The following is a 27838-nucleotide window of genomic DNA, read 5'->3' as shown; positions in this document are numbered from 1 at the left end:
CCAGGTGACCACTAGGGATGGAGGGCAACAGCAAATGCAGCCCCTCTCCTCCCCCACAACCAACCTGACTGCCCCCTGGGGCAGAGTGACAGTGGTCCCAATGCAGAGTGGCAGAGCCAGCTGATGAGAACACCTCCCAGGGAGACAGAAAGACTGGGAGGCAAGCTCACGCAAGACTCAAACATCCAAGCCCCGAAAGGATAATCCATTGTCCCAAGCATGCTCCACTATCTCATCAGATTTACAAAGCACCCATTCAAAGATAAAATTGTTAAGAATTTCAACATAGCCACCACAGATCATCAAACCCCAAGTGCCGGGCGCCATTGCGACCTGCCCCGGTATCACACCCAAGAGGCCTGGTAGCTGTCAAAATACAAGGTAGTCATTGAAGAGGGAGTAGGAAATACAAATATAGTATAATCGACAAGTTTAAAGAAAGTATGCTAGGAAGAAGACATCATCAGATAGACCAGTAGGAAGAAGTAGGGTAAAAAGAAATTTTTAAAACAAGGAGGCAGGAGGGGAAGGGATCCAGAGCCCAGGTCAGGGACTGGCTTCAGTTACAAGGTCAGGGGTCATCAGTGTCTAAGTGGAAATAGAGAAATAGAGAGGACCTTGAGAGCCGAGGGAGAGGGAGACAGGAACAGAGCCAACAACATTTATATCTGACGAGGACACTCAAATATGACCAACACTGAAGTACTGGTAGTCGAAAAGTAGTATTAAGGAAAAACATCAATGGAGAAGGTGGTCCTCGACATGACTATCCAACGTACTGACTTGGACCAAAGTCCCACAGGGATTTAACCTGATTTAATTTGTCAATTAAAAACATTAGGACCATGACAGATTTTATTTCTGTTGATATTGCTTTCCTCAATGTTCTATTCATAAAAGCAGTTTCAATCTTCTCCCAATAAATTTCCCAGCAACTAACAGTACTGCCTGCCAACTTTTGAGATGCAGTCTTTATTTTAATAGGGCAGACACTTCTTCTGTGCCCTAACCTTAAGTTGAACACTGTTTACTGCTTTGTTTAGAGGCAGAAAGTTATAGCAGAGACTGGATACACAGGGAAATCAAATGTCAGCTTCTAAATGATCACAAGTTTCCTTAAAAGGTTACCACTTGTCTTAATGGAATAACTGGAGATTCTAATATAACAGGCCAATCTCTAAATTCCTTTGTTCTGCTCCAATAAACATAAAACTCTGACAGCGACAGCTCTCTTCTGACACTCTGCAAGCAAACACAGGAAATTCTTATTGATGCTACTACTTAGGAGTCCTGAAAAGAAAGAATACGTCAGTGCTTCTCATACTTTTCTTCGTGAGAGCACTTTTCCCTCTGTCTCTATGTCTCTCTCTCATTCTTTCTGCCTCTCCCTCTTCCCTCTTTCTCTCTCCTGCACTCTCCCTTTGTCTTTGCTTTCTTTTTTCTTGTTTTCTGTTTTTCTTACTCTTTCTCTGACATTCTGAAGGTTCAGTGCAGTTTAGCAAACCCAAAATTTATCACTATTTTGAGTTTTCCTTAGTTTGTCATCTGAGATTGCTTAAATTTAAAAAATAAAATTTTTCAAAATGAATAGAAACAAAGGTAATTATTTGTATAAGCAAGTAATTATGTAGCAGAGATAATAAAGTATTTGTAAAAGCTAGTTTCTTTACCTCAAACAGTGAAAACATAACAGGTTTTTTTTTTTTAAGATTTTATTTATTTGACAGAGAGAGAGACAGCGAGAAAGGGAACACAAGCAGGGGGAGTGGGAGAGGGAGAAGCAGGCTTCCCACTGAGTAGGGAGCCTGATGCGAGGCTCGATCCCAGGACTCTGGGATCATGACCTGAGCCGAAGGCAGACGCTTAACGATGCTTAATGACTGAGCCACCCAGGCACCCCAACATAAAGATTTTTGTTTGACAATTCTTTTCTTTTCATAGTTTAGATCCCCTTTCCTTCAAAATGCATGCTATATTAGTATGTCAAAGTTTTAGATAATTTTTTGAATCCTCAATTTTTTGAAAACCTCACAATGGATAACCTCAAAATCTATGAGAAAGTGGAGCTGCTCTTCATTTCCAGTCCTGAGGTAGGCACCTACAACCTAAACATACAAACAAAATCCATTCAGAGTCCCTCTCCCCATAATTTAGTTAACTTTTTAGAGGCAAAAAAAGTAAACAATCTGATTACACTAGGACTTTCGTTCCTGAAAAATTCTCATATGTGTATATACATATATATATACATATATATATATATATATATATACACACACACACACACATATATATATATATACACACACATCCTGCATATATATTCAGGTAAATATGTGTACATATATACACATTATTTATGTGTATTAGGTATATATATACAAATGTAGATAAAGAATAGAATAGGGATATAGCTAGGTCTCCATAATGATAAATAAAGCTATAAAACCAAGTGCATTTAAAGGGAAAAGTGAATTATGTACTACTACTAATATATAGGAATCTCCCTTATGCCTAAGATGTATTATCAGTGTGGAAAATAAACTTAACTATCTTATAATTTATGTTGATATTGCTTTTCTCATTGTTGTTTTTGAAAGGCCCATATAAAGCCTGATTTCTCCATATATATTTCACATATGAGAACAGAAGAGAAGAATTTCCCAAATTGCAAATTTTCCACACATGCACTAAATTTCTTCCTAAAGGCCCAATTTACTAGTAATTCAGTATTAACATCGGAATGGTCATGGAAAAGCACAGCTGGGGCAAAACAGGGCTCCGCCTTGGCCAGTTAAATCCACCTCAGCGACAATATAGATAACACAGAATTCAAAAACAGAACAGAAAAATCTTCAATCAGCACTGGAAGAAAAAGTAAAAGAGGCAAAGTGGTCTAAAATAAACTCATAACTGAAAAGCCAGAAATCTAAAGACTTCTCTCTTATTCTTTTCCTTATTTTCCCAATTCTGCTCTACCAAAAGCAAAATAAACTTAACATTATACCTTGGTTTCCTCTTAGACTATTGTTTTTGAATCTAGATGAATTTAAATGAACGTCGGTTATGTATCCAAGACGGGCTCTTATTAAAAGGAGGGAAAAGCTATTGCTGCAATTGCACTTTTGTGCTTAACTTGCAGATCCAAGTAATTGCTGTTTGTAATAACTACAGAAAAGCCTATTATCTTGATTACAGCTGTTAGTAAGTGAAAATATATTTACACTTAACAAACATGTTAGGAGTTTCACAAGTCTTAAATTTCAGAGAGTAATATCAAATTATCCATTTACTAATTAGCATTTGAAAAGCTATTGCATTTGCTTGCTACTGACAAATATTTAGTTATACAAATATATAGTTATTACATATATAAAAAGAAAATATTTAAATATATCTAAATTTCTATATGCATAGTTGTCTCTATATTTAATTTAGAATTTATGACTCCAACATAGACTCACAAAAATATTCATGCATCTATTGATTGTCACTGGAGGTTATAGTATAATATAGAGGGATAGACAAATGAACCAAAGAAATTAAAAATACATCAGAAAACAAAAAGTGCTATGAAGAAAATTAAAATGAAGTCATACGAGAACAGCTGGATGGTTAATTTAGCTGTGTGGAAAACAGAACTTAACCTAACCTCACTGAGGAATGTAGAAGGATGTGACTAATCAAATGCCAAGATACACGTCAAAGGCAACCATAGAAGGTACTGCTAAAGAGTTACATAAAACAGAACACAGGATAGCTTATAATGTACACTAACAGTGTAAATACTAACACGAATTGAATATCTACAACTGTTTACTAAAAGTAGGATAATGTATAACAACTGTAGTTAATGGAAATAATGTACTACAACAGATCTTTTCCATATAAAAAGAGCTAAAAATCCATTACTGCTTTGTAGCCACTTGCTGGCTCTCTGTACACACCCAGTGTTATTTTTGCACAACAAAATCAGTTAATTCTCTATTTAGGAATTGGCATGTTCCTTGAGTCTTGATTTCTTCCTTTCTTTCTTTATTCCCCCTCTCAACAGGAGGTTAAAGAAGGTCTCTCTGAAGAGGTGACATTTAATATGATATCTGAAAATCATGCAGATGATAGCCAAAAATCAGGAGAAGATCATTTCAGAGAGAGAAAGAGAAGCCAGTTGAAAGCAATTACTTTGAAAAATAATAACCGTCACCAACTAAATGATATCTCCTTTATCTTTGACTTTCAACTGCAGTGTTTTGTATATTTAGTGTTGAAGGAGAATAATTCATGCTGATGAAAGTAAGGCATTCTTTTTTTTTTTCCCACAGCAGTCCATACAACTTACTCATAAGGAAAGCTCTCCTTACTTAACTCTGGGTTTTAGGGTCAAACAGATTGTCACACATTGATCTCCCTCTTTGGTTCTGATTAAGTTAATCTTTCTTAAGTAACCATGCACAGTGAAATAAAATACATATAATAAAAGCTTAAATAATTAGAAATTGAATTTAAACAGGGTTGGGTCATTTGGTGACATTTGCACATGACAATTTCAGGCCAATCTTTTCGTCTTCAAGGTCTCATTCCTTCCATTTATAATTTATCTCTATTGTTTGGAAAAGAGCTACTTCTAAAATGTCTTATCAAAATCTCTGACAGTTTTTTTTTTCCCTCAGATTGGTAAACAATGTAACCTCCATTGGAAATTAACATGAATTAGGTGATTTCCAACAAAACAATGAATATTCCGATCTGTTCTGAGTGCTCACGGTGCTTATTAATACCAAAAGATTGCTCTGGCTAGGAGATAATGTCATGATCCACATACCTTAGGTAAAGATGGAATCTGAAAAAGCTGAATTCCCATTCTCTAGATGACTCAGACATATGCCTTTGAGTCATTTATATAATGTGGAACTTTTTGTCTATGAAATCTTGTGTTTAAGGGGAGTTATGAAAAAAATTAAAAAATAAAATAAAGGGGAGTTATGTACCTATTTGAAAAGCATGGCCAGCTCATACAAAATCTACCAAACTATGTTACATTTCATCAAAATTATTCACATGTTAATTTTTAATATTTGGAAGCCAATCTTTATCTAAGATTCTGGCTATTATTTATGGAGTAATTCAATTTGAAACATATCCACTCTGGCCATATTTTGGGGGAAAACATGAAACTTCATTACGTTATAGTTCCAGCAACACTACTCTTAAATATATTTCATGGGTTTATACAGAACTACTCACAACATGAAAAGCATAAAAAGAAATTGAAGTATTACTTTACAAACTATGCTGAATGTGAAAGAAAAATCTCCCTCTTTTCAGTATAATGAATTTAAACTTTTTTAGAAGTATTCCAAATTTTAAAAATAAGTTTAAAAAATAAAATAAATTTCAGGTTTCAATTGATGTCTTTTATACATAGCTGTATTATAGAACTTATAACTATATCTATATGTTATTTCCCATTAAAGTGTGAGCTCTTCAAATTCAGGGATCAATTTCACTTCTCTTCATATCCTCAAAGTGCAGCACAAGGCCTTGCCCAATATGTTCAATAAATGTATATTGAATGAATAAGTCAATTAATGAGTGGTCTCTGTGAGCAAAAGCTCCCAGTGCTTGTCACATCTGAGAGTAATCCCACAATAGGCAAGACAAGAATGTCTGAGAATCAGGACTCTAAAATGTGTCCATTATGATGGGTAAAATGCACAGACATGTGTATCAAAAGTTCTCAAAGAAAGCTAATCATAGGGATGGGGTAACTGGGTGATGGGCATTAAGGAAGGTATGTGATGTAATGAGTACTGGGTGATATATGCAACTGATGAATCACTGAACTCTACCTCTGAAACTAATAATATACTATATGTTAATTAATTGAATTTAAATAAAATTTAAAAAATAAAATAAAATAAAAAGCTAATCATTAAAATCACCTTATGAGCTTAATTTTTTAAATATCAGGAGATTCTGATTCAGTAGATCTGATATGGGATCACAGATTGGTATTATCAAGTTTAATAGCCAAAGTTCCATGTAGTATGAGTACAGGGCCTCTTAGCATGAACAGCTCCTCAAGATGCCTCATTTCCTGATAATCTACCATTAGAGGTAGTCGTCTCTTTGAAATGCAAAGTTTAAGTCTAAGGAAAGGATGCATATTAAATCATTAAAAACACTATGTGCTAAAGATATAGAGATAGATATAGATAGGTGGTAGATAGATGATAGATAGATAGATGATAGATAGATAGATAGATAGATGATAGATTCTAGAGCTTTGTTCTGTAAGGCAATTAAGTTACTTGGAAAGAGTCTGATCTTCTTGAGACTTGCCTTGAAAGTTTTTTAAGGTGGGTGCAGAGCAGTATTTAGTCTAGGATTAATTTTTCCTCACTACTTAGGCAACGTTCTCCTGAATATTCCACCCTATGCACCATGAGGTACAAAGTTTTCTAGTCTGGCTGGTGGGAACAAAATCTCTTCCCAGCTTTTTGTGATCTCTGTATATTGCTCCTTTTGGGTAGTTCTTTCCCCAGCCTCAGATAGTTTTCTCACATGCTGAAGACTTGTTGGATGCTATCTGTGAATCACTGGAGCTCTCTTCTCTGCAATGCTCTCCACTCTCCAGTATTTGCACCTAAGAATTCTAGTTACCCTGGGCTTCCCTTAACTTCCATCTTTGTCTCATCAACTCAAAAAGACAGTTGGACTCCACCTGGTTCTCCACCTCTGCACAGCAGCCTGGAAACCATATCCAGGCAGAAAGCTGGGGTGACTGTAGCATTTGCCACATCTGTTTCCCTTCTTTTGGGAACCACTGTCCTTCCTTACCTGATAGCCAACTGTTGTTTCATATATTTCATTTAGCTCTTTAGTTCTTTCAGTTCTTTTGGTTCTTTAAATATTGGTCCTTGTTGCTGCATCTTGGCTAGATACAGCAGTTTGTGATTTTTTTTTCAATATTCTACTTTTTTTTTTTTTTTAAAGATTTTTATTTATTTATTTAAGACAGAGAGAATGAGAGAGAGAGAGAGCACATGAGAGGGGGGAGGGTCAGAGGGTGAAGCAGGCTCCCTGCCGAGCAGGGAGCCCAATGCGGGACTCGATCCAGGGACTCCAGGATCATGACCTGAGCCGAAGGCAGTCGCTTAACCAACTGAGCCACCCAGGCGCCCTCAATATTCTACTTTGACAAAGTGGTGGGGGACAGTATCAGAGGTTTCCATTTGGCCTTACTTAATATGATGGCTTGACCACCACCAAACCCAGGTGGACTCAGTGTAAGGTTTTCCTCAACTGCCAAATATGTCAATCCCAGTTAAACATTCAGGTATGGGGTAATGACCAGAGTGAGGCCACAGACCCAAAGGACCCACTGTAGACTAGATATTGTTAAGGACCTATTCATTGCCCAGTCCCCCTTACCTTGTCACCTCCCTTAAAAGGGAGTCATGGTGACACTTCAGGTCTCCTGTGTTCAACAGCCCTAGAAATGTCTGGGTATTCTCCTTTCCTCACCATATAATCACCTGAGTAAATAACTGTATGAACCTTTTGGGAAGAACTGGGGGAATCATTATAGTATATACTTCATAATGTTGCAGGGTTCTACCTCCCAGAGACTGAACCACCTCTACAGTCAAGGGGTACTGGGTCTAAATATTGTTTTTCACCTAGAAACATTGCAAGATCAGGTAATTTTATTGAGCTGACCACTCTCAGCCTCCTATTCAACCATTCTTGCTTTCTTTCATTTATTTAATTTTTATTTATTTATTTATTTTTGACCAATAAAAATTGTACATATTGAGGGTGTTAAAAAACTTAACACGAATTACTTTAGTAGACCATTTTACATTAGAGAGCTCAGGAAAACTGGTGGGGTGACAAAAGGGCTGCAAAGGAAACCCAAAGAGAAGATAAAAAGAAAGCACAAACAAATGTAGACAAGAAAACAATGTACCAGAATCCGGGATGTCCCTCAATTTTTTTCTCTGTCATGTTTAAACTGAATAATGATAATCTAAAGAGAACAGAATGACCAAACCAGTGGAGATTCCTGATTTGCTCTATCATACCATACTAAAATATTAATTCATGCATCAGGTACTATCTACATATTGACCAAAGCATAGTAGAGAGAAAGGGAAGCTGTAAATGTTGATAATGTTTCATCATAAGGACCTGAATTTCATTCCCAATGCTCAGTTAGAGAAGAATGCTATCTCAAAGCTACATCAGTCACACTAAGGAAGAAGCTAATGTTCATTCAGACTGAGAAGATAAATGAAGAATAAAGAATGATAAATGCTGCTTTATTAGGCTTCTCTTTAAGATTCATTTCTTCTTCATCAGTGATTCACTGTTTTCTCTCCTGATTCTTAGGTCATCTCAATAAGCATTTGAAGAACTTTCGCTCAGTAATAAAGGAAAATAATGCCTGAAACCACTTCTCCTAAATCATTGTTGACACTTGAAATTGTACCAAAGCAATTTTCGTTAGAAAATTTACTTTCGTAAAGAAGCTATTCCATACTGAACACGTGATGATATCACAAGGGGCACTTTAAATTTTGTGTACCTGTTTCCCATTCCTTTTCTGCAAACTGATAATAAAAATATATTCTACTTAATAATTGTTTTTATACTCACAGGGGGAAGGCAACTTAGAGAATACCCAATTCAGTCCCTCTATTTTGCAGATAAGTAATGTAAATTCATGAAAAATGAAATTTTGCAGGTAAATAATGAAGTTGAAATCATAAAATGAATTGTCCGAAGCCACATACCAAGTTGGGGGCAGAGTGAAGGTGATATTAATGGTAAAGCCACACTCAATTCAAGATCCTTTCTTATCTCTAGAATTAAATTTATACAGTTTAAACCATTTACTGCATACTAATAACTGCAAAGCAATCCTGAGAACAGAGTCATATTTTAATATAGCAGTGAGGCAAGTGATTGCATTCAGTCAAGGTAATGGCTTTTGTTTTTTACTAAATGATGATAAGACTTGCATGTTAGAAAATAGAAGAGTTGTTCAAAAATATGTTTATCAAATTAATTACCAGTATACATATGGCATAAGAGTTTTGGTTGTGGTATATTTTTAGTTTGAATGGCAATTGTCTAAGCTGTGTTTTGGTGTACTTTTATTTACAAAGGCCCCATTTTTAAAAAATTATGATAGAACTTATTTTTTTCTATTGAAAAATTATTTAGTGAGAAGTACTGATTCCAAGGTTTTGAGTGAATGCCGATGTCTTGATTATCAACTCATCAAATGTCAACCTATTAGTTTTATCCATAAAGTTCTTCAGATTTCATCTGACAGCTTACTGAAATTTTTATCACAGTTTATAATAGATGTTATGACAATCCACTTGATCTATTACAGAATATCCATGGGCTGGGTAATAGGCACAAATTTAGGTAAAGGCTATAGACATTTGAGAGATTTGGCATCATTCATTTAAAGATGTGCTAATGCTCTTACCATGAAGGAAGCTGCACTTTACGAAATTATGAAATGATTTCCCATGAGCTGTGCTAGCTCATCTGCTCTAAGTAGAAGCAGCTCCTATGATACATCTTACAGTTTTCTTTTAGTCTTATGTCAGTGTTCCCAATTGTATAAGCCATGAAGCCCATTACATTCCTTCTAAGATCTCAAGATCAAGGCAGGTATAGAAAGAATCTGGAAGGATTCTTTTTTTTTTCCAAAATGGTAAATTCCTGGGTTTTTAAAAATAATTCTAAAAGTAATGCATTAATGTTTGTTATATGAGGTGAATTTAACCTCATGTAGGATTTAACCCAGCTATAGCCTGTTTGCAAGGAGAACTCAAAGGATAAGTTACACCTCAGAGTTGTCCCGAAAGAGGCAAGGGATCTGGAGTAAAATGAGAGCTTTAATAAACACATAAAATTAAAGATAACAAATTACATGCTCACTTCAGCAATACATATACTAAAATTGGAACAATACATAGAAAATTAGCACGGCCCCTGTACAAGGATGACACACAAATAAAGATAATGAAGTATGGCCTTCACAAGTCTTTTCACCCACACCTATATCCTTTGGAGTTTCAGATGGACTGCTTGTCCATACTTTTCAAATAGATGAGCCTAGCCAGTAGAAGCCCTGGAAACTGGTATAATTTCAAGTCAGCCATCAGGCAGTCAGATGAATTCCTGGGCAAATGATCCATTATTGCCTGGGATTTGTTAGCTTTGGAACAACCCTAAAACCGGTGGCACTCTCCTATCTAAAGAGGGAGTTCAAGGCCCCATTTCCTTCATCACTTAGTGTCAAGGCCAAGATAGAGATGGTCCTCAGTGCTAGTAGAAAGGTTTTAGAGATGTTAAAAGTTCTTCTTTGTGAACAGCCTACATTTGAGAGATTCCTCTCATGGTCTTTTCTTTAGGATTGTTTAATGTTCTTATTTTCTAGTTTCTCTGCTCCCATGCATCTGGGGCAATAGGATGAGTTAGAGCTTTCTACAACCAAGGACCAAGACTCCCACTTTTAGAAGACTAAACAGGGATCAAGATGATAAAAGAGGATATGAAGTGAATGCCTTAGGCTGATTATCCTAGGCTTCATGGCATAGTATCCATAGGAATGATATTAAGAAAAGGCAATGAAGTTAAACTACTCTTTCAAGAAATTGTTAGAGAAATAAGGGCTGGAGATGAGACAGGTAAATTAAAATGTAGAAGATCAAAGTATAGAAGTGTTCTACTCTGCTTTGTTTCTAGAGTAAAGATTACTCAAAAGAGTTAATTTGCTGAGAGGGAAAAATTAGTAAGAACAGACAGTTGGAAGATGGAAAATCAGGAGAGCATAATTGATGAACAACTTCCTAGAAGAGCCTATGTGGGAACAGACCAAAAGTACAGGTAAAGCAGTCAACCTTAAAATGGAAGAATCTTTCTTCTTCCAAGACTGGGGATAAAAAGGGATATTAAGGGGCACCTGTGTGGCCCAGTTGGTTGAGCGTCCGACTCTTGATTTTGGCTCAGGTCATGATCTCAGGGTTGTGAGAATAAGCCCCACTTTGGGCTACACACTGGATGTGGAGCCTGCTTGGAATTCTCTCTTTCCCTCTCTCTTTCTCTCTCCCTGTCTTAAAAAAAGGTGGGAAATTAAATAGATAGAAAAGTTGTGAGGCTGAAAAAGATAAGTATACACAAATTTCTCAGTAAAATAAGAATTAAGTTTATCTGCTATATGTGAGATAGGTATTGAGGACTTAACAAATATGGAAAAATTTACATGTATTTGCTCTAAGGGAGGTAATAGAGAACAGTCAAGGGACTGAATTAACAGTTTACTAAGCAATAGCAAGAACTTAGATAGGGCTAGAGAGCTTGAATTTTTAATGCATTTACTCAACATAATTTTGTGACCAAGTGTTGGATCCTAAGAAGGAGAACTGATGAAGTGATTGACTGGTTGCCTAGATTTGGGGCAGTGAGTAGGGGATAAAACGTCTGGGGCAGAAATTTCTGGGTGATAGCAAGTGCACAGTTTCACTGGATGACCATTGAATCCATGCTGGGTGAAACAGAATGGGAAAGGGTTAGAAAGAAAGAGAAACCAAGCTGCTGGATGACATACTGAAGGCTACAAGCAAGAAAAGCAAAGAGCTGGGAGAAGTGGTAGTCAGGGAAATTTAAATCAAATGAGGATATTTCATTGACAGGTAATATATACATTTCCTGAAGCCAGACTTTCAGGGGCTAAATCCTAGCTCTGCCTCACTAACTGTGGGACTGGGGTAAATAGAATTGTTTTTGAGAATCCATAAGTGAATACGTGTGAAGTATTTAGGTCAGGGTCTCCAATATAGTATCCACTTTATGAATTATAGCTATCATTATGTTCCAGAGTTTACCATTGTAGAAGTAGCATAACCCCAAATGGTGAAGCATAACTCAGAATGATGAGGTATAATTTCAGATGATGTATGGTTTTGCTGATGAAGAGGCATCACTGAGAATAGATGGCTTTATGTCATCAGAGAGCTGAAGTTCAGTGAAGGTAAAAGTCAATGGATTTACGGAAATAATTTATATTCTATCTTCTGGAACTCTACTATCAGTAAATAGAGATGACAGAGGATACATTAATGTTGATAAATGGGGGAGTATTTAGGTGGAAAAAATCTAAATTAAATTACTTTTTCCTTTTCAGATTATTCTTATATTTGGGTTCCTCAAAACCTCAGCATTATATATGTCTACCTGTCAAAAGACACATGAAATTAGTTCAAAATGAAAACTTTCACATTTCTGAGTTGTCCTACACCAATACTGGAATGCCCTCTTCCATGCTTCTACCAAGATTTCAGAGAGCTCTGAGCAAGTCCACTTGCAAGATCATGAAGCTCTCATTTAAAATGAGATGTGAGTTTGACATACTTCTTAATAAAATGTTATGAGAATTTAATTCCAATTATGGGTTAAGATATATCTTGGATGCACCTCACAAAATTAAAACGGAATTGATATACTAATTAGATTCAGCAAGTCAGCATAGCACCATCTATATCTACGGGCATACTAAATATCATTTCATGAGCAGAATGACAAGAGAATCACTTCCAATCGAAACCTCATATGATTTCAATGTGATTTTATCCAGTTGATTGTGTAATGTCCCTTTATGTTTATTCTTCCAACAAATAGTTACCTAGTGTTTATCATGTATACAACATATGCTAGTTGCTACCAGGAATAAGTGATAAAACTTGGGGCAAAACTTCCTACCTTGGAACATACATCTACGTTAGGGACAGACAAGTATATATACTAATACTAGAATACAGGCCAGAATGTGTAAGTGGAAATACTAAAGAAGGAGCAATTGATTCCACAGGGAAGGCTCACAGAAGTGACATAAACTCAAACATTCATGGCATAGAGACACTCCAGGCTAATTACCAACATGAGAATAAAAGATGTAAGGGTGTAACTTGGGGAACATTTGTATGAGTCAGCATGTGTCTTTGCAAACTATCAGCCTATTCAACACTGTGTCAAATTCACAAATTTTAAAACACTTCTTAAAAGGTACTGCCATCTCTGGCCCCACCTTTTTAATTTATTTTACTTTATTGTCATTTTATTTATTTCATCATAATAAGTGTACTCTTTAATCCCCATCCTATATTTCCCCCATCCACCCACCCACCTCCCCTCTGGTAACCATCAGTTTGTTCTCTACAGTTAACAGTCCGTTTCTTGGTTTGCCTTTCTCTCTTTTTTTTCTTTTGCTTATTTATTGTGTTTCTTTTTTGTTTGTTTCAAGTTTTGATTTAAATTCAGTTAACATATTGTGTAATATTGGTTTCAGGAGTAGAATTTAGTAGTGATTCATCACTGACATACAACACCCAGTGCTCATCACAATAGGGGCCCTCCTTAATACCTATCACCCATTTAACCCATCCCCCACCCAAACTCCCTCCAACAACCCTTGGTTTGTTCTCTATAGTTAAGAGTCTTGGGGCACCTGAGTGGCTCAGTCACTTAAGCATCTGACTCTTGATTTCAGCTCAGGCCATGACCTCAGGGTCGTGAGACTGAACCCTGCATTGAGCTCTGAGCTGGTCATGGAGCCTGCTTAAGATTCCCTCTCTCCTTCCTTCTTCCTCTGCTCCTCCCCCTGTCTCTCTCCAAAAAAAAAGGTGGGCGTTCTGTTTTATGGTTTGCCTCTCTCTCTTTTTTCCCCTATGTTCACCTGTTTTGTTTCTTAAATTCCACATGAGTGAAATCATATGGTATTTGTCTTTCTCTGACTGACTTATTTCACTAAATATTATATTCTCTAGCTCTATCCATGTTGTTGCAAATGGCAAGATTTCATTCTTTTTTATGGATGAATAATAGTCCATATATATATATCACCATATATATATATCACATCTTCTTTATCCACTCATCTATTGATGGACACTTAGGCTGCTTCATAGTTTGGGTATTCTGAATATTGCTGCAAAAAACATAAGGGTGCATGTATCCATTTGAATTAGTATTTTTGTATTTTGGGGATAAATACTCAGTGGTGCAATTACTGGATCATAGGGTAGTTCTATTTTTAATTTTTTGAGGACCCTCCATACTGTCTTCCAAAGTGGCTGCAACAGTTTTCATTCCCACCAACAGTGCACAGGGGTTTCTTTTTCTTCACATCCTCACTAACACTTGTGGTTTCTTATGTTTTTTTTTATTTTAGCCATTCAGATAGACATGAGGTGATATCTCATTGTAGTTTTGATTTGCATTTCCCTGATGATGACTGATGCTGAGCATCTTTTCATGTGTTTGTTGGCCATCTGTATTTTTCTTTAGAGAAATATCTGTTCATGTCTTCTGCCCATTCTTTCTTGGATTACCTGGGGGTTTTTTATGTTGAGTTGTATAAGTTCTCTATATATTTTGGATACTAATCCTTAATCAGATACATCATTTGCAAATATCTTCTCTCATTCAGTAAGTTGCCTTTTAGTTTTCTTGATAGTTTCCTTTGCTATGCTGAAAATTTTTATTTTGATGTAGTCCCAAAAGTTTATTTTTGCTTTTATTTTTCTTGCCTCAAGAGATATATCTAGAAAAATGTTGCTATGGCCAATGTCAGAGATTACTGCCAGTGCTCTCTTCAAAGATTTTGAAGGTTTCCTGTCTCACATTTAGGTATTTAATCTATTTTTAGTTTATTTTTGTGTATGGTGAAAGAGAGTGGTCCAGTTTCATTCTTTTCCATGTATCTGTCCAGTTTTCCCACACCATTTGTTAAAGAGACTGTCTTTTCTTATTGTATATTCATTCCTCCTTTGCTGAAGATAAATTAACCATATAATTATGGGTTTATTTCTGGGTTTTTGTTCTATTCCATTGATCTATGTGTCTCTTTTTATCCCAGTACCACACTGTTTAATTACTACTCCTTTGCAATATAACTTGAAATCTGGAATTGTGATACCTCCAGCTTTGTTTTTCTTTTTCAAGATTGCTTTGGCTATTCAAGGTCTTCTGTAGATCCACAAAATTTTAGGATTATTTGTTCTAGTTCTGTGAAAAATGCCATTGGTATTTTGATAGGGATTGCACTAAATCTGTAGATGGCTTTGGATAATATAGACATTTTAACAATATTGTTCTTCCAATCCATGAGCAGGGCATGCCTTTCCATTTCTCTTTGTAGGTTTGAGTTTCTTTCATCAGTGTTTTATAGTTTTCAGAGTACAGGTCTTTCACTTCCTTGGTTAAGTTTATTCCTAGGTGTTTTACTGGTTTTGGTGCAATTGTAAATGGGATTGCTTTCTTAATTTCACTTTCTGCTGCTTCATTGTCAGTGTATAGGAATGCAACAGATTTTTGTACATTGATTTTTGTATCCTGCAACCTTACTGAATTCATTTATCAGTTCTAGTAGTTTTTAGGGTGCAGTCTTTAGAGTTTTCTATATATAGCATCATGTCATCTGCAAATAGTGAAAGTTTTGCTTCATCCTTACCAATTTGGATGCCTTTTATTCCTTTTTCTTGTCTGATATCTGTGGCTAGGACTTCCAGTACTATGCAGAATAAAAGTCTTGAGAGGGGGCGCCTGGGTGGCTCAGTTGGTTAAGCAACTGCCTCCAGGTCATGATCCTGGAGTCCCTGGATCGAGTCCCGCATCGGGCTCCCTGCTCGGCAGGGAGTCTGCTTCTCCCTCTGACCCTCCCCCCTCTCATGTACTCGCTCTCTCTCATTCTCTCTCTCTCAAATAAATAAATAAAATCTTTAAAAAAAAAAAAAAAGTCTTGAGAGGGGACATCCTTGTCTTGTTCCTGACCGTAGGGGAAAAATTCTGTTTTTCACCATTGGGTATGATGTTGGCTGTGGGTTTTTCATATAGGGACTTTGTTATGTTGAGGTATGGTCCCTCTAGACCTACTTTGTTGAGGGTTTTTATCATGAGTGGTTGTTGTACTTTGTCAAATGCTTTTTCTACATTTATTGAAATGATCATATGGCTTTTATTAATATGATGTATCATGTTGATTGATTTGCGAATATTGAACCACCCTAGCAACCCAGCAATAAATCCTACTTGATTGTGGTGTATGATTTTTATGTATTATTGGATTTGGTTTCCTAATATTTTGTTGTGTATTTTTGCATCTATATTCATGAGAGATATTGGCCTGTAATTCTCTTTTATTGTGGTGTCTTTACCTGGTTTTGGTATCAGGGTAATATTGGTCTCATAGAATGAATTTGGAAGTTTTCTTTCCTCTTGTATTTTTTGGACTAGTTTGAGAAGACTGGGTTTTAACTCTTCTTTAAATGTTTGGTAGAAATCACCTGTGAAGCTGTCTAATCCTGGACTTTTGTTTTGGGGGAGTTTTTTGATTACTGATTCAATTTCATTGCTAGAAATTGGTCTGTTCAAATTTTCTATTTCTTCCTGATTCTGTTTTGGTAGGCTACATGTTTCTAGGAATTTATCCATTTCTTCTAAGTTGTCCAATTTGCTGGCATATAGGTTTTCATAATATTCTGTAAAAAATGGTTGTATTTGTGTGGTGTTGGTTGCTATTTCTCCTGTTTCATTAGTAATTTTGTTTATTTGGGTCATCTCTTCTTTTGTAATGAGTCTTGCTAGAAGTTTTTCGATTTTATTGATCTTTTCAAAGAACCAGCTCCTGGTTTTATTGATCTGTTCTTTTGTTTTGGTTTTGGTTTGTTGTTGTTTGGTTTGGTTTGGTTTGGTTTGGTTTCTATATCATTTATTTCTGCTCTAATCTTTAGTATTTCCTTCCTTTTTTGGGTTTGGGTTTTATTTGTTCATCTTCTTCTAGGTCCTTTAGGTGTAAGGCTAGGTTGTTTATGTGAGATTTTTCTTGATTCTTGAGGTAGGTCTGTGTTGCTATAAACTTCCCTCTTAGAACCACTTTGTTGCATCCCAAAGACTTTGGATTGTTGTATTTTCATTTTCATTTGTTTCCATGTAATTTTGTATTTGTTCTTGGATTTCTTGGTTGACCCATTCATTGTTTAGTAGCATGTTGTTGAACTTCCATGTATTTGTGGTCTTTCCAGACTTTTTCTTGTGGGTGATTTCTAGTTTCATAGCATTGTGGTCAGAAAAGATGCATGGTATGACTTCGATCTTTTTGAATTTGTTAGACTTGTTTTGTGGCCTAATATGTGATCTATTCAGGAAAATGTTCCACGTGCACTTGAAAGGAATGTGTATTCTGCTGTTTTAGGATGGAATGTCCTGAATATGTCTGCTAAATCCATCTGGTCCAGAGTGTCATTCAAAGCCACCATTTCCTTGTTGATATTCTGTTTGGATGATCTATCCACCAATGTAAGTGGGGTAAAGGACCCTACTATTAGTGAATTACTATTTTGATTATTTCTTTTATGTTTGTTGTTAACTGCTTTATGTATTTGGGTGCTCCCACTTTGGGCATATAAATATTTATGATTATTATAACCTCTTGTTGGATTGTGTCCTTTTTTGTCTCTTCTTACAGTCTTTGTTTTAAAGTCTATTTGGGGGACCTGTGGGTGGCTCAGTCGGTTAAGCCTCCAACTCTTGGTTTCGGCTCAGGTCATGATCTCAGGATCTGGGGATCAAGCTCCACATCAGGGTTCACACTAAGTGGGGATTCTGCTTCTCTGCCTCTCTCTCCCATTCCCTCTGGCCCTCCCCCTGCTCTCTCTCTAAAATAAATAAATAAATGTTTAAAAATAAGTAAATAAATGTCTATTTTGTCTAATATAAGTATTGCTACCTTGGCTTTCTTTTGGCATCCATTTCTGTGATAAACATTTCTTCATCCCCTCACTTTCAATGTGAATGTGTCCTTAGGTCTGAAATGAGTCCCTTATAGGCAGCATAGAAATGGGTCTTGTTTTTTTTTTATTCACTCTGTCACCCTGTTTTTGATTGAAGCATTTAGTCCATTTACATTCAAAGTAATTATTGATAGATATATATTTATTGCCATTTTGTTACTTATTTTGTGGTTGTTTCTGTAGATCTCTGATTCTTTCTTCTCTTGCTCTCTTTCATGGTTTGCTGGCTTTCTTTAGTGACATACTTGTATTCCTTTCTCTTTATTCTTTGCATATTTATTAGTGGTTTTTGGTTTGTGGTGACCGTTAGGTTTGTTTATAACATCTTCTGCATATAGCAATCTATATTCAGTTGTTGGCCACTGAAGTTTAAACCCATTCTTTACTCCTCTCCCTCCCACATTTTAGGCATATGGTGTCATATCTTACATCCTTTTATTTTATGAATCCCATTACTGATTTTTATGGAAATACTTACTTTTACTGCTTTTGTGTTTTTTACTTTTCATACTATCACTTATGGTCTTCTTTCCACTCAAAGAGTCCCCCTTAATATTTATTGTAGGGCTGGTTTAGTGGTCATGAACTCCTTTAATTTTTGTTTGTCTGAAAAATTCTTTTATCTCTTTTTCTATTCTAGATAATAGCCTTGCTGGCTATTGGGTATTCTTGGCTGCAGATTTCTCCCTTTCCCTTTCCCTTTCCATTTCCCTTTCCCTTTCCCTTTATCAAAGTACTGAAAGTATTTCAGTACTTTGAATATATCATGCCACTCCCTTATTGGCCCCACCATTTTTAGATATGAGTTAATAGACAGGAACTGGCACCTTTCTTTAAAAATTTGATTTGAATTTTTGATATTATAATCATTTTATTCAAATATCAGAATGACCTCTCATTTTATTTTTTTATTATTTTTTAAATTTTATTATGTTATGCTAATCACCATACATTACATCATTAGTTTTTGATGTAGTGTTCCATGATTCATTGTTTGCGTATAACACCCAGTGCTCCATGGATGACCTCTCATTTTAATCATCAGCCTTAGCATTTAAATTTTTTAATGATTTATGTCCAAATATGGCATGTATTATATACATCATTGATATTTGATTGATTGTCAAAGATTTGTACATATGTTTTAAGTTGCCAGCTTTAGATTTAGTTGCCAAATTTTAGTTGCCAACTTAAAAAAGCCAGTGTGTGTTCTGTCTCCTAATCATAGGAAAAGAGATATTTAAAAATCCCATTTGCTCTTTGTAAATAATTAGTCTGGGGGCAGTTCTGTTTTTTTCTTCCTTCTATCACAGCCTCATTTTTATTCAGTCATAAGTTTGTTTAGTCAATCCCAGCATAGGAATTGCCAAGTGCTTACAAAAGTTATACACTTTTCTTGCTGTACCAAACCAAAAAAATACTCATTCTATTCTGTATAACATTCCTCCTCCATTTTCAGAAACTCTACTTGGCATTTCCATGACCTCTTCCAGATAGGGGACATGCTGACAAGCTCAAATCCATTATTCACTGATCATAAGATACTGGAATCTTCATACGTCAAATGTTATACCATGCCCAGAAGAAATCCACATCTACATTTCTTTACATTCCAAAAACTAAACTTCTGCTTTCATTATCTAGCAATGTTGTTGCAGATTTCAACCTGATGTCATCCTTTGATGTTACCTGTAAAATCTTTTCTCTTTCAACAGGATAATTGCTTCTTACTTATAAATTCAGGCAGGAAGTGGCACCCTAATTCTTATGCCAACTCCCACTTCTGGATCTGTTTAGCTCATGTCAAAAACTATTGAAGGTTTTGATTTGTTTTTTTCACTTACAATCAAAAATTAAAAATCAAATATACACTCCTATTTAATCCAAAAACAAAACAATGCTGCTGAAAGAATTAGAAAGATTTCCCAAATTCAATAGAATTGGAATTCCAAAGTGTCCTGAACATTAATGAAGTTCTTGGAGTATATAATTAGAAACTTTGATTATGTTATAATGGTTTGTGCTAATAAAACATATAGGGGGCAAACAGAAATCCCACTTACCATGTTTACTTACATAATTGTAAGCAGTTATGTCAGGAAAATGGTTAGTGAATGGCTCTTCCACCTGAAATCTGTCATGAAAATTATACCTGGGTGGCTTCCCAAGTACATATCTCCAGAAAGAGAATGCAATGAGTCTTGCTATGTCTTGGAGTTGAGGAGTTCAGAGCTATTAAAGGTTAGTCCTCATTGTCCTCCACACAAAACACCAGTGAGAACTGCCCTCCTCTACCTGACTATGTAATAAAGGAAAGGTTTATCTATTAGATTTGCAAACGTATTTGTGCTACTTAAACACCCCATACTCTTCTCACTGCAAAAAAAAAAAAAAAAAAAAATCCCTTCACCACATAGGAAAGGGAGACTGGTACTGATTTGACTGCTTTCTCAGTCTGGATTTTATTAAAACTGTAAATATATTAACCTATTGTCAAAGCAAAGGGAGTGATGATTCTGAAACATTTGTGGTAATAGGGAAGGGTACAGAATACTCTAGACATTTGATGTGTATTTGTTGTCCCTAAATAAAGAACTTAGAGAGTATTTGTCCTAATGGGGTCAGAAAATAATTTTAATCTATTCACATTAAAATTAAAACTAATGGTAAGTACTGATAGAGGAGTAAAATGTTTAGTTACTTGTTAAGTGCTCAGGTAGGAGTGAGTCCCCATGCCCTTACCTAGGGGCCACAAGTGCTAATAGAAACCAAAGACACAAGAAGAAAAAGAAAAACTCACTTAGCCTAAAGCTGCAGTTGTTCCTACTGAGTAATCTACAGAAAAATAATAAAATGGGCTGCTTTTGGGTTTTTTTTTTCCTTTCAAGTTTATTTGAAGGCTGAGGTAAGACAGTGGAATATTTGAATGAACAGACACTTGAAATATGGAGGAAAATGAAAAGATCTAAAAATCCAGATTTGAATAGCCCCTTCAATTAATAATTACTAGAATATAACTACTTAGTTGATTTTAATGAAGATATTTTAATTTGATTTGGGCTTGACTTCTAGATTTTGATATATGCACCTATTTCACTAATGTGGTAACATTCAAAAGATACCAAGCAAATTTATTTTTATTTATATATCTGTATATATAATTAAATATTTACTTATATATTTATACTTTATATGTATAATTTATTTATTTTTATAATTTATTATTACTTATATGGTTGTATATATAATTTACTTATTTAAATTTTTATATATATATAATTTATCATTTCATTTCTCACAACTACCATCTGACCATCTGCCTTCTAAGTATGCTAGAACAGAGAAAAATCAAATCCCAGAGATGTATATATTCCTATCTCCTAACATTCCTATGATATCATTCACTATAACATTCATCTACCCAGATTTTCATCTAAACTCAACAGCTCAAACACCAATGGCAAAACAAAAATAAAACCACCACAGTCTTTTGAATCACAATCAAACCTATTTCTTTTAACGCTGCCAATTATGGCAGTAGAAATAGTTTCTCTCCCAAAAGGATTAACATACCCCTGAAAATAGATCATTGTACCCAAAGATTTGCAGAAGTTATCCATTTTTTATTTCTATTCTCACTATACCTTCTTCATCACATGCATCCACACACCACCCTCTCTGTACTTTCCTATATTGGCTAATGCCATCAGCAACCTCTTGAAGACTGAGGCTCCAACCTCACCAAATGAGTTCTTGTGTTTTTTCTCTCATAAACTCTGTCTGCATTCCATTTTTATCTTTCCTGCTGAAGTCCAAGCTCCCATTATCACTCTCATCTGAACTATAGTAACAACTATGCAGTTAGTCTTTATGTTTCTAATTTCTCCCCTTTTGATTCATCCTGTGTTTTGCTGTCACCAGTTCTGTCCTTAAAACAATGGTTTATAGATTCCCTTTTCAAAATTCTTACATGGTTTTCCATTAAATACAAAATAAAATGCTATCTTCTTAACCTGGAATTCAAAGCCTCCTACAACATGGACTCAGTTTTCTTAACAACTATTTGCCACTAGACACACAATGGACACACACACACACATACCATACTCTTGGCATTTCTTCAGTCTACACTTTACTGTGTGGCTTTCATTAAGCTATTATCTCAATTACTAAGTTCCTCTCCCTCCTAACCCCTCTCCCTTCCTCAATATCCAGTTCAAATGCTTTTTCTCATATCCATTAGTTCAAATAAATCTTTTTCTTGCATTTCCATTATACTTTATTTGTACCTCTATTTTGATACTGAGCATAATTTTTCCTACAGTGTATATGGGTGCATCCGTATATATTATATATGGGTTTTTGAGTTTCTTTAGATTTGGGGACTATGCCATAGTAATCTTGATCATCTAGAGTTCCAAAAATAGTGTTTATTAATTTCTATTTCAGGATAATTATCAGATGATGATATTTTCCAAATAAGGAAGATGAGAGAAGAACTTTATTTTAATTTGTTGATATTTTGGCTAATGGACTTATAAAATATGAACTGGAGTACAGGGGAAGGCAGAGGTTAGATTAATGCAACTGTGGAAATACTTAGAAAATAGAAAAAAAGAGAGGTCCTTAATTATTTGAGTTTCTACAAATTTTTTTTCAATAAAATATAACTGAGTCCAGCTATTATTCCTTTCCATGTAAGGCAGAAAAAAAATATGTCTATTTACTTTAATATGCACCAGAGTCTGCTGACTACAGCTTCTCCAACAATGTTGCCAGTGAAGAGTGTGTCACAATTAAAGATAGAATGGATCTAAAACCTCAAGCTGAGGATGAATATTCAACAAACACATGAATTCTTCTTGTTCTACTTATAGAAGTCAGTTATGAAAAAATATTATTTCTGAGGCACGTGGGTGGCTCAGTTGGTTAAGCATTCGACTCTTGATTTCAGCTCAGGTCATGATCTCAGGGTTGTGAGATTCTCTCCCTCTGCCTCTCCCTCTCTCAAAAAAAATTTTTTTTTTAAAGAAAGATTATTATTCTTCAATTTCTTAAATTTATGTGACTTCAGTTATTAAGGGTTCTTAATAGATTAAACCAGGGTTGACTTCTAGAATATTTGAATACTAGTTATTCTTCCATTCACAGCCAAAAATCCAATTTCCATAAATCTTTTCATGTTTAACCCCTCTGGATCAAGGCATAATGTTTATTGAACTTAACTAAAAATATAGTTTTCTAGAATCAGAAAGTTAAATAATGACTAACTCACTAATTTTAGAGAATTTGGTGTTTATTCAAAACATATGTTTCTTGACTGTGATTAATAGGGACAATTTTATTCATTTCAAAAAATGAAAATCATACAGTCACAGGAAGAACAGGGGAAACTCTAAGCATTATTACTACACAATGAATCATCATAGCACACCCAGCCCTAAAACAGTTTTGAAATTTTAAGAATCTAGGTTACTTGCTTGGTATCAAAGAGCAAATTCAGTTTTATCTGTTACTGTAACTCAGAATCTAAGTGTTCTTGCAATTATGTCTAATGTAGGTCCCATATTTTGGAGAATATATTTTCTGGATTATTATTTTTTGGTAGGAGCTTGGGGGGGGGCTGCAGTTTGGCTCAAAATTGCATGAATCAGCCTCTTATGGAGTTGCAGTTGAATGCATAGGCCCTTCACCCATGTAGAGAAAACTAGTCATTGTGCTGTTGGGAGGTATTTTGTCACTTAACAACCTACTGTAGAAGTAAACAAGAAAGTAAATTTTTCATGGCTTTTTTTTCTTTTAAGTATTTCACTGAGACCTACGAACCATTATATTGTAAATATATCCTCTGACTCAGAACCAATATATTTCTTTTCTCTCTCTAACTCCAGTAACTTCTGCCTTTGTTGAGAGGACAGCATGTTACCAGTGCCTTCTGGGGTCTATAATTTGTATGACATTTTGTGGTACAGAAAATTGTCTACAGGCCTTTCCTGCCTCTGATTTAGAGCAAAATAAGGGCTGTATACAATGCAAATCTTAACACCTGCTATTATGAAGGAAATAGAAATGAACACAAAAGGCTGTAATTTTTTTAAATAAGAAATTGAATTGATCTCAAAGTAGAATAAGGGAGTTAGAGTTATCAACTCAGCATTTAAAAAGCCATGAAAAGGCAATGATAATCTAAGACAACATTTGTACTGTTGCCTTATCAACTTTTAGCTTTGGAAGCGAACTGTTGGAGAGAGCACTGGATTCTGTAAAATGAAACAATACCTCCCTAAAAGGGCTGTTGAAAGAATTCATTGAGATTACATTTCTAAAGCACATATCCTGACACAAGGAAAACATAATAAATAGCAGCTGAGAGAAGTAGTAGCAACAGTATCAGAAGATCAGGACCCCAGTGTCATTTTCATCACCTACTATTGGCCTTGAGCATGTCACTTAACATGTCTGATCATTAGAATCTTCATAGACAAAAATAAATTATAACCCCTACTGTACAGACCTCCCCCACATTGTTATGAAATCAAACAAGAAAATTACGCAGAAGTATCTTGAAAAGTATAACTAGTTGTAGAAATATGTCATTATATACATTTAATAGTTCAATATCACAACCAATAAAGAAATCATTTCTAATGCATCTCTGGGATATAATCATTCAGATCATGCTTGCATATCAGAGCAATTAGTAACTCACTACCTGTAGTTCTAGCCAGCTCATGGCAAGCAAGGATGCATCCATAGACCCTGAAGCATTTGTAATTTCCTTATCCCTCTTCCTACTGATATTCCTTGTTGTCAGTGGCCCATGACCTACCTTAATGGGTAATCAGTGGTAATAATACACACACACACACACACACACACACACACACACACACACAAACTGGAATATTATGCAGCCATCAGAAAATGAAATCTTGCCATTTGCAAAGACGTGCATGGAACTAGAGGGTATTATGCTAAGTGAAATAAGTCAGAGAAAGACAAATACCATAAGATTTCACTCCTAAGTGGAATTTAAGAAACAAAACAGATGAACATAGGGGAAAGGACGGAAAAATAAAATAAGACAAAATCAGAGAGGGAGACAAACCATAAGAGACTCTTAACTGTAGGAAACAAACTGAGGGTTGCTAGAGGGGAGATGGGTGGGAGGATAGGGAATCTGGATGATGGGCATTAAGGAGGGCACGTGATGTAATGAGCACTGGGTGTTATATGAGACTGATGAATCACTAAACTCTACCTCTGAAACTAATAATACACTATATGTTAATTAATTGATTTTAAATAAAATTTAAAAAAGAAAAAAGAAAACAAGAGCATGTGGATGCATCCCATCTTTCATTCTTCTCATTAGAGTCCAGTCATAGACAACCAAGACTTGACTACATACATAAATTCAAGATAAAGTACATGAGAGTTGAAGGGAAGAGAAACCTGTGAGCAATTACTGTCTTCCAGGTCTTATCTTGACATTACAGACAATATTAGGGAGAGTTTGTTTTATTAAGGAAATTATTGTTGTTCCATTAAAATTTATTTATTTGGTTATCACATTCTATCTGGCCCTAATGAAAATAATTTGCTTTCTCTTTCAGGCATGTGCTACTTTTGTTAAAGTTAAATACACAATGCATAGTCTAAAATCAGCTAATCAGATAGATTATAAAGCCATAGAGAGACAGAGAGAAAGGAAGAAGAGATAAGAGCTGCAAGTGCTTTTAGGTTCTGCTAATATCAATGGATCTCTAAAAATTAGTTAAGGCATTAGAAACGGAGAAATTAGACCAACTCTTCATTTTCTTTGAAGCCTAATTGGCATGGTGATCTGTGAATTGGGCTGCAGGTTTAAAAAGGAGCCATGCACTGATTAGAACTGTTACAGTGGAATAACTCCTCTTCTATGATCCATTATGGAGCTGCTTATGCATAAAAGTAAGTGCTGCTCTTCACCTTAAACATAAATAATTACACTCTAGCTATAAGGCAGGAGGAATACATAATAGTATGTTGCTATTGTGTTATTAAACAGTCACTTAAATGCTATACTATTTACATAATTACATGCTAGATGAGAACATTCATTTTACAAAGTTTCTGCATAAAAAATTGAGTATTTTAAAAAGCATCAAACATTTTAAAATAATGCCCTACCAGGTAGAACTGAAAATAGCAATGAAACCATGTCAAGCTTGATCAGATACTCAAGGCTAAAGATGATGAATGTGACTATGAATTAAAATTTCTACAAGACGAAACTTAAACCGATATCTACTTTGATCCAAAAACGTTCCTAGCATGAGGCTGGATGCGTGATAGACAATCATGAAAGAATCTAAGGCTTTTTTAGACATGAATATAAAAGGAGTTCAATGCTAACTCCTTAGTATTAAATATATCTGCCTTATTATTCAGACTCAAGCAAGGTATTAATAGAATCCACAATTGAACTAAAAGTGAGACAAATTGAAAAGTTTAATTGATGCTGAAGTTCGGAAGAGTTGACCAGAGTTTTGAGAGAAACTTTTAAAATTGTCATCATCAAGTAAGTGTGATATATTCTGATCTGAGAAAACCCCTATCTGACCTCCAGTAAAGCCTGTCCCCACGTAAAACCTCGCTTTAAAAATTACATTTACGAGAATTGAAATGTGGTTGATGAATAAAACATTTTAGAACACAGAAAATAAGAACCAACCTATCTCTTTTCAGCTGACCTGGTTGGTAAGTAATAACCTCAGATTAAAACACAAAAATATAATTGTCAATATAAAATAGTATGTTTTTTAACAACAAGGTTATTGTAAAAGGAAATAAATGAAAGCAGGAAGTTCAATAGTCAAATTCACTAAAATTATACTACTTTTCTATTTGAACAAGTTAGGTATGCTCAAATAACTGCTTTACTTCAAAACTACCTGAAAGAAAACCAAGTTGGGTCTGGCAATCCTAATGCTACTCTCTATTTTTCAGATCTGAAATGTATACTTTTTTCCATCTGCAGCAGGGGGACTGGGTGGTGTATTGCCACATATACTAAATGTAAACACATGATAGAATCTTATATATGAAGGAGGCCTGAGAGTTCCTTATTATGGCCTGAGGAATAGTTTAGCAGACTACAGGAGATCACATTATCCAAGAAAGGTGACTGCAGGATCTTGGTTATCATTCCAGCATCTCCTACTCCAGCCCCTAGTCAGAGCTCATTGCACCTGACCCTGGGCCTATTGTTCCTCATTGGAAAAGTCCAATGACAGGCAAAAGTCAATAGTAGAACTAACAGATTCAAAAATAAATGACCAAGCATTCTATTCTCTCTGCATTCCACCTAAATTAATAAGGTAATATTTCACTTTTGAATCAAAAATTAATAGAGAAGCTTTTATCTCTATCAGAAGCTTGAAAAAGTTGTCTTTAGATTTTTAGATTCATATTCTTAATGCTCATTTGTCCTTGGTCAACTGTATATCAGGGTTGGCTACATATTAGTTGGGAGGAATGGAATATTGAAATCACTAGAATGAGGGCTTAAAGTGATGTAACTTTTACAGAAAGACAGCCAAATCAATCATTTATGTGCAAGATGAAATTTCCATGTTAATAAGTTACTACATTATATTGCATTTATAAACACCTCATCTTTTTCTCCCAAAGTTTATACACACACATACATACACACTTATTGTTGGAGGAAAAGGAGGAAAGATAAATCACTTACTTTTTGGAACAAAACAAATAATCAATAAAAATAAATTAAGTATCTATACTATCTTATGGAATTCATATCTTGTGGGGTGGGGAATAGCATATATTTAATCAAAGAGAGATCAGAGACACTGGAAAACTAAACTCAAAGGCAGGCAAGATAGTGAAAGAACTGGGATTAGAATTTGAATCTTGTGAGTGTAACCAAGCTTCCTTTATACTAGATTAGGTCCTCTTCA

At 35.2% G+C, this 27838-nt stretch overlaps 1 protein-coding gene and 1 non-coding gene across 20 annotated transcripts in view; one reads left to right on the top strand and one right to left on the bottom strand.

Moving 5' to 3' along the window:
• The window catches only part of LOC118529283 (uncharacterized), a 511719-nt gene that overhangs the window by 265529 nt on the left and 218352 nt on the right, over positions 1-27838 (bottom strand). The window lies entirely within an intron of this gene.
• On the top strand, positions 9956-10062 carry LOC118529382 (U6 spliceosomal RNA). Its single transcript, XR_004914091.1, has one exon. It is a non-coding gene; the product is annotated as a U6 spliceosomal RNA (small nuclear RNA).

This window comes from Halichoerus grypus, chromosome 9, assembly GCF_964656455.1.
Source record: "Halichoerus grypus chromosome 9, mHalGry1.hap1.1, whole genome shotgun sequence".
Lineage (NCBI taxonomy): Eukaryota > Metazoa > Chordata > Mammalia > Carnivora > Phocidae > Halichoerus > Halichoerus grypus.
The sequence above is the reverse complement of the archived record's forward strand: the minus strand, read 5'-3'. Positions and strand labels throughout refer to the sequence as shown.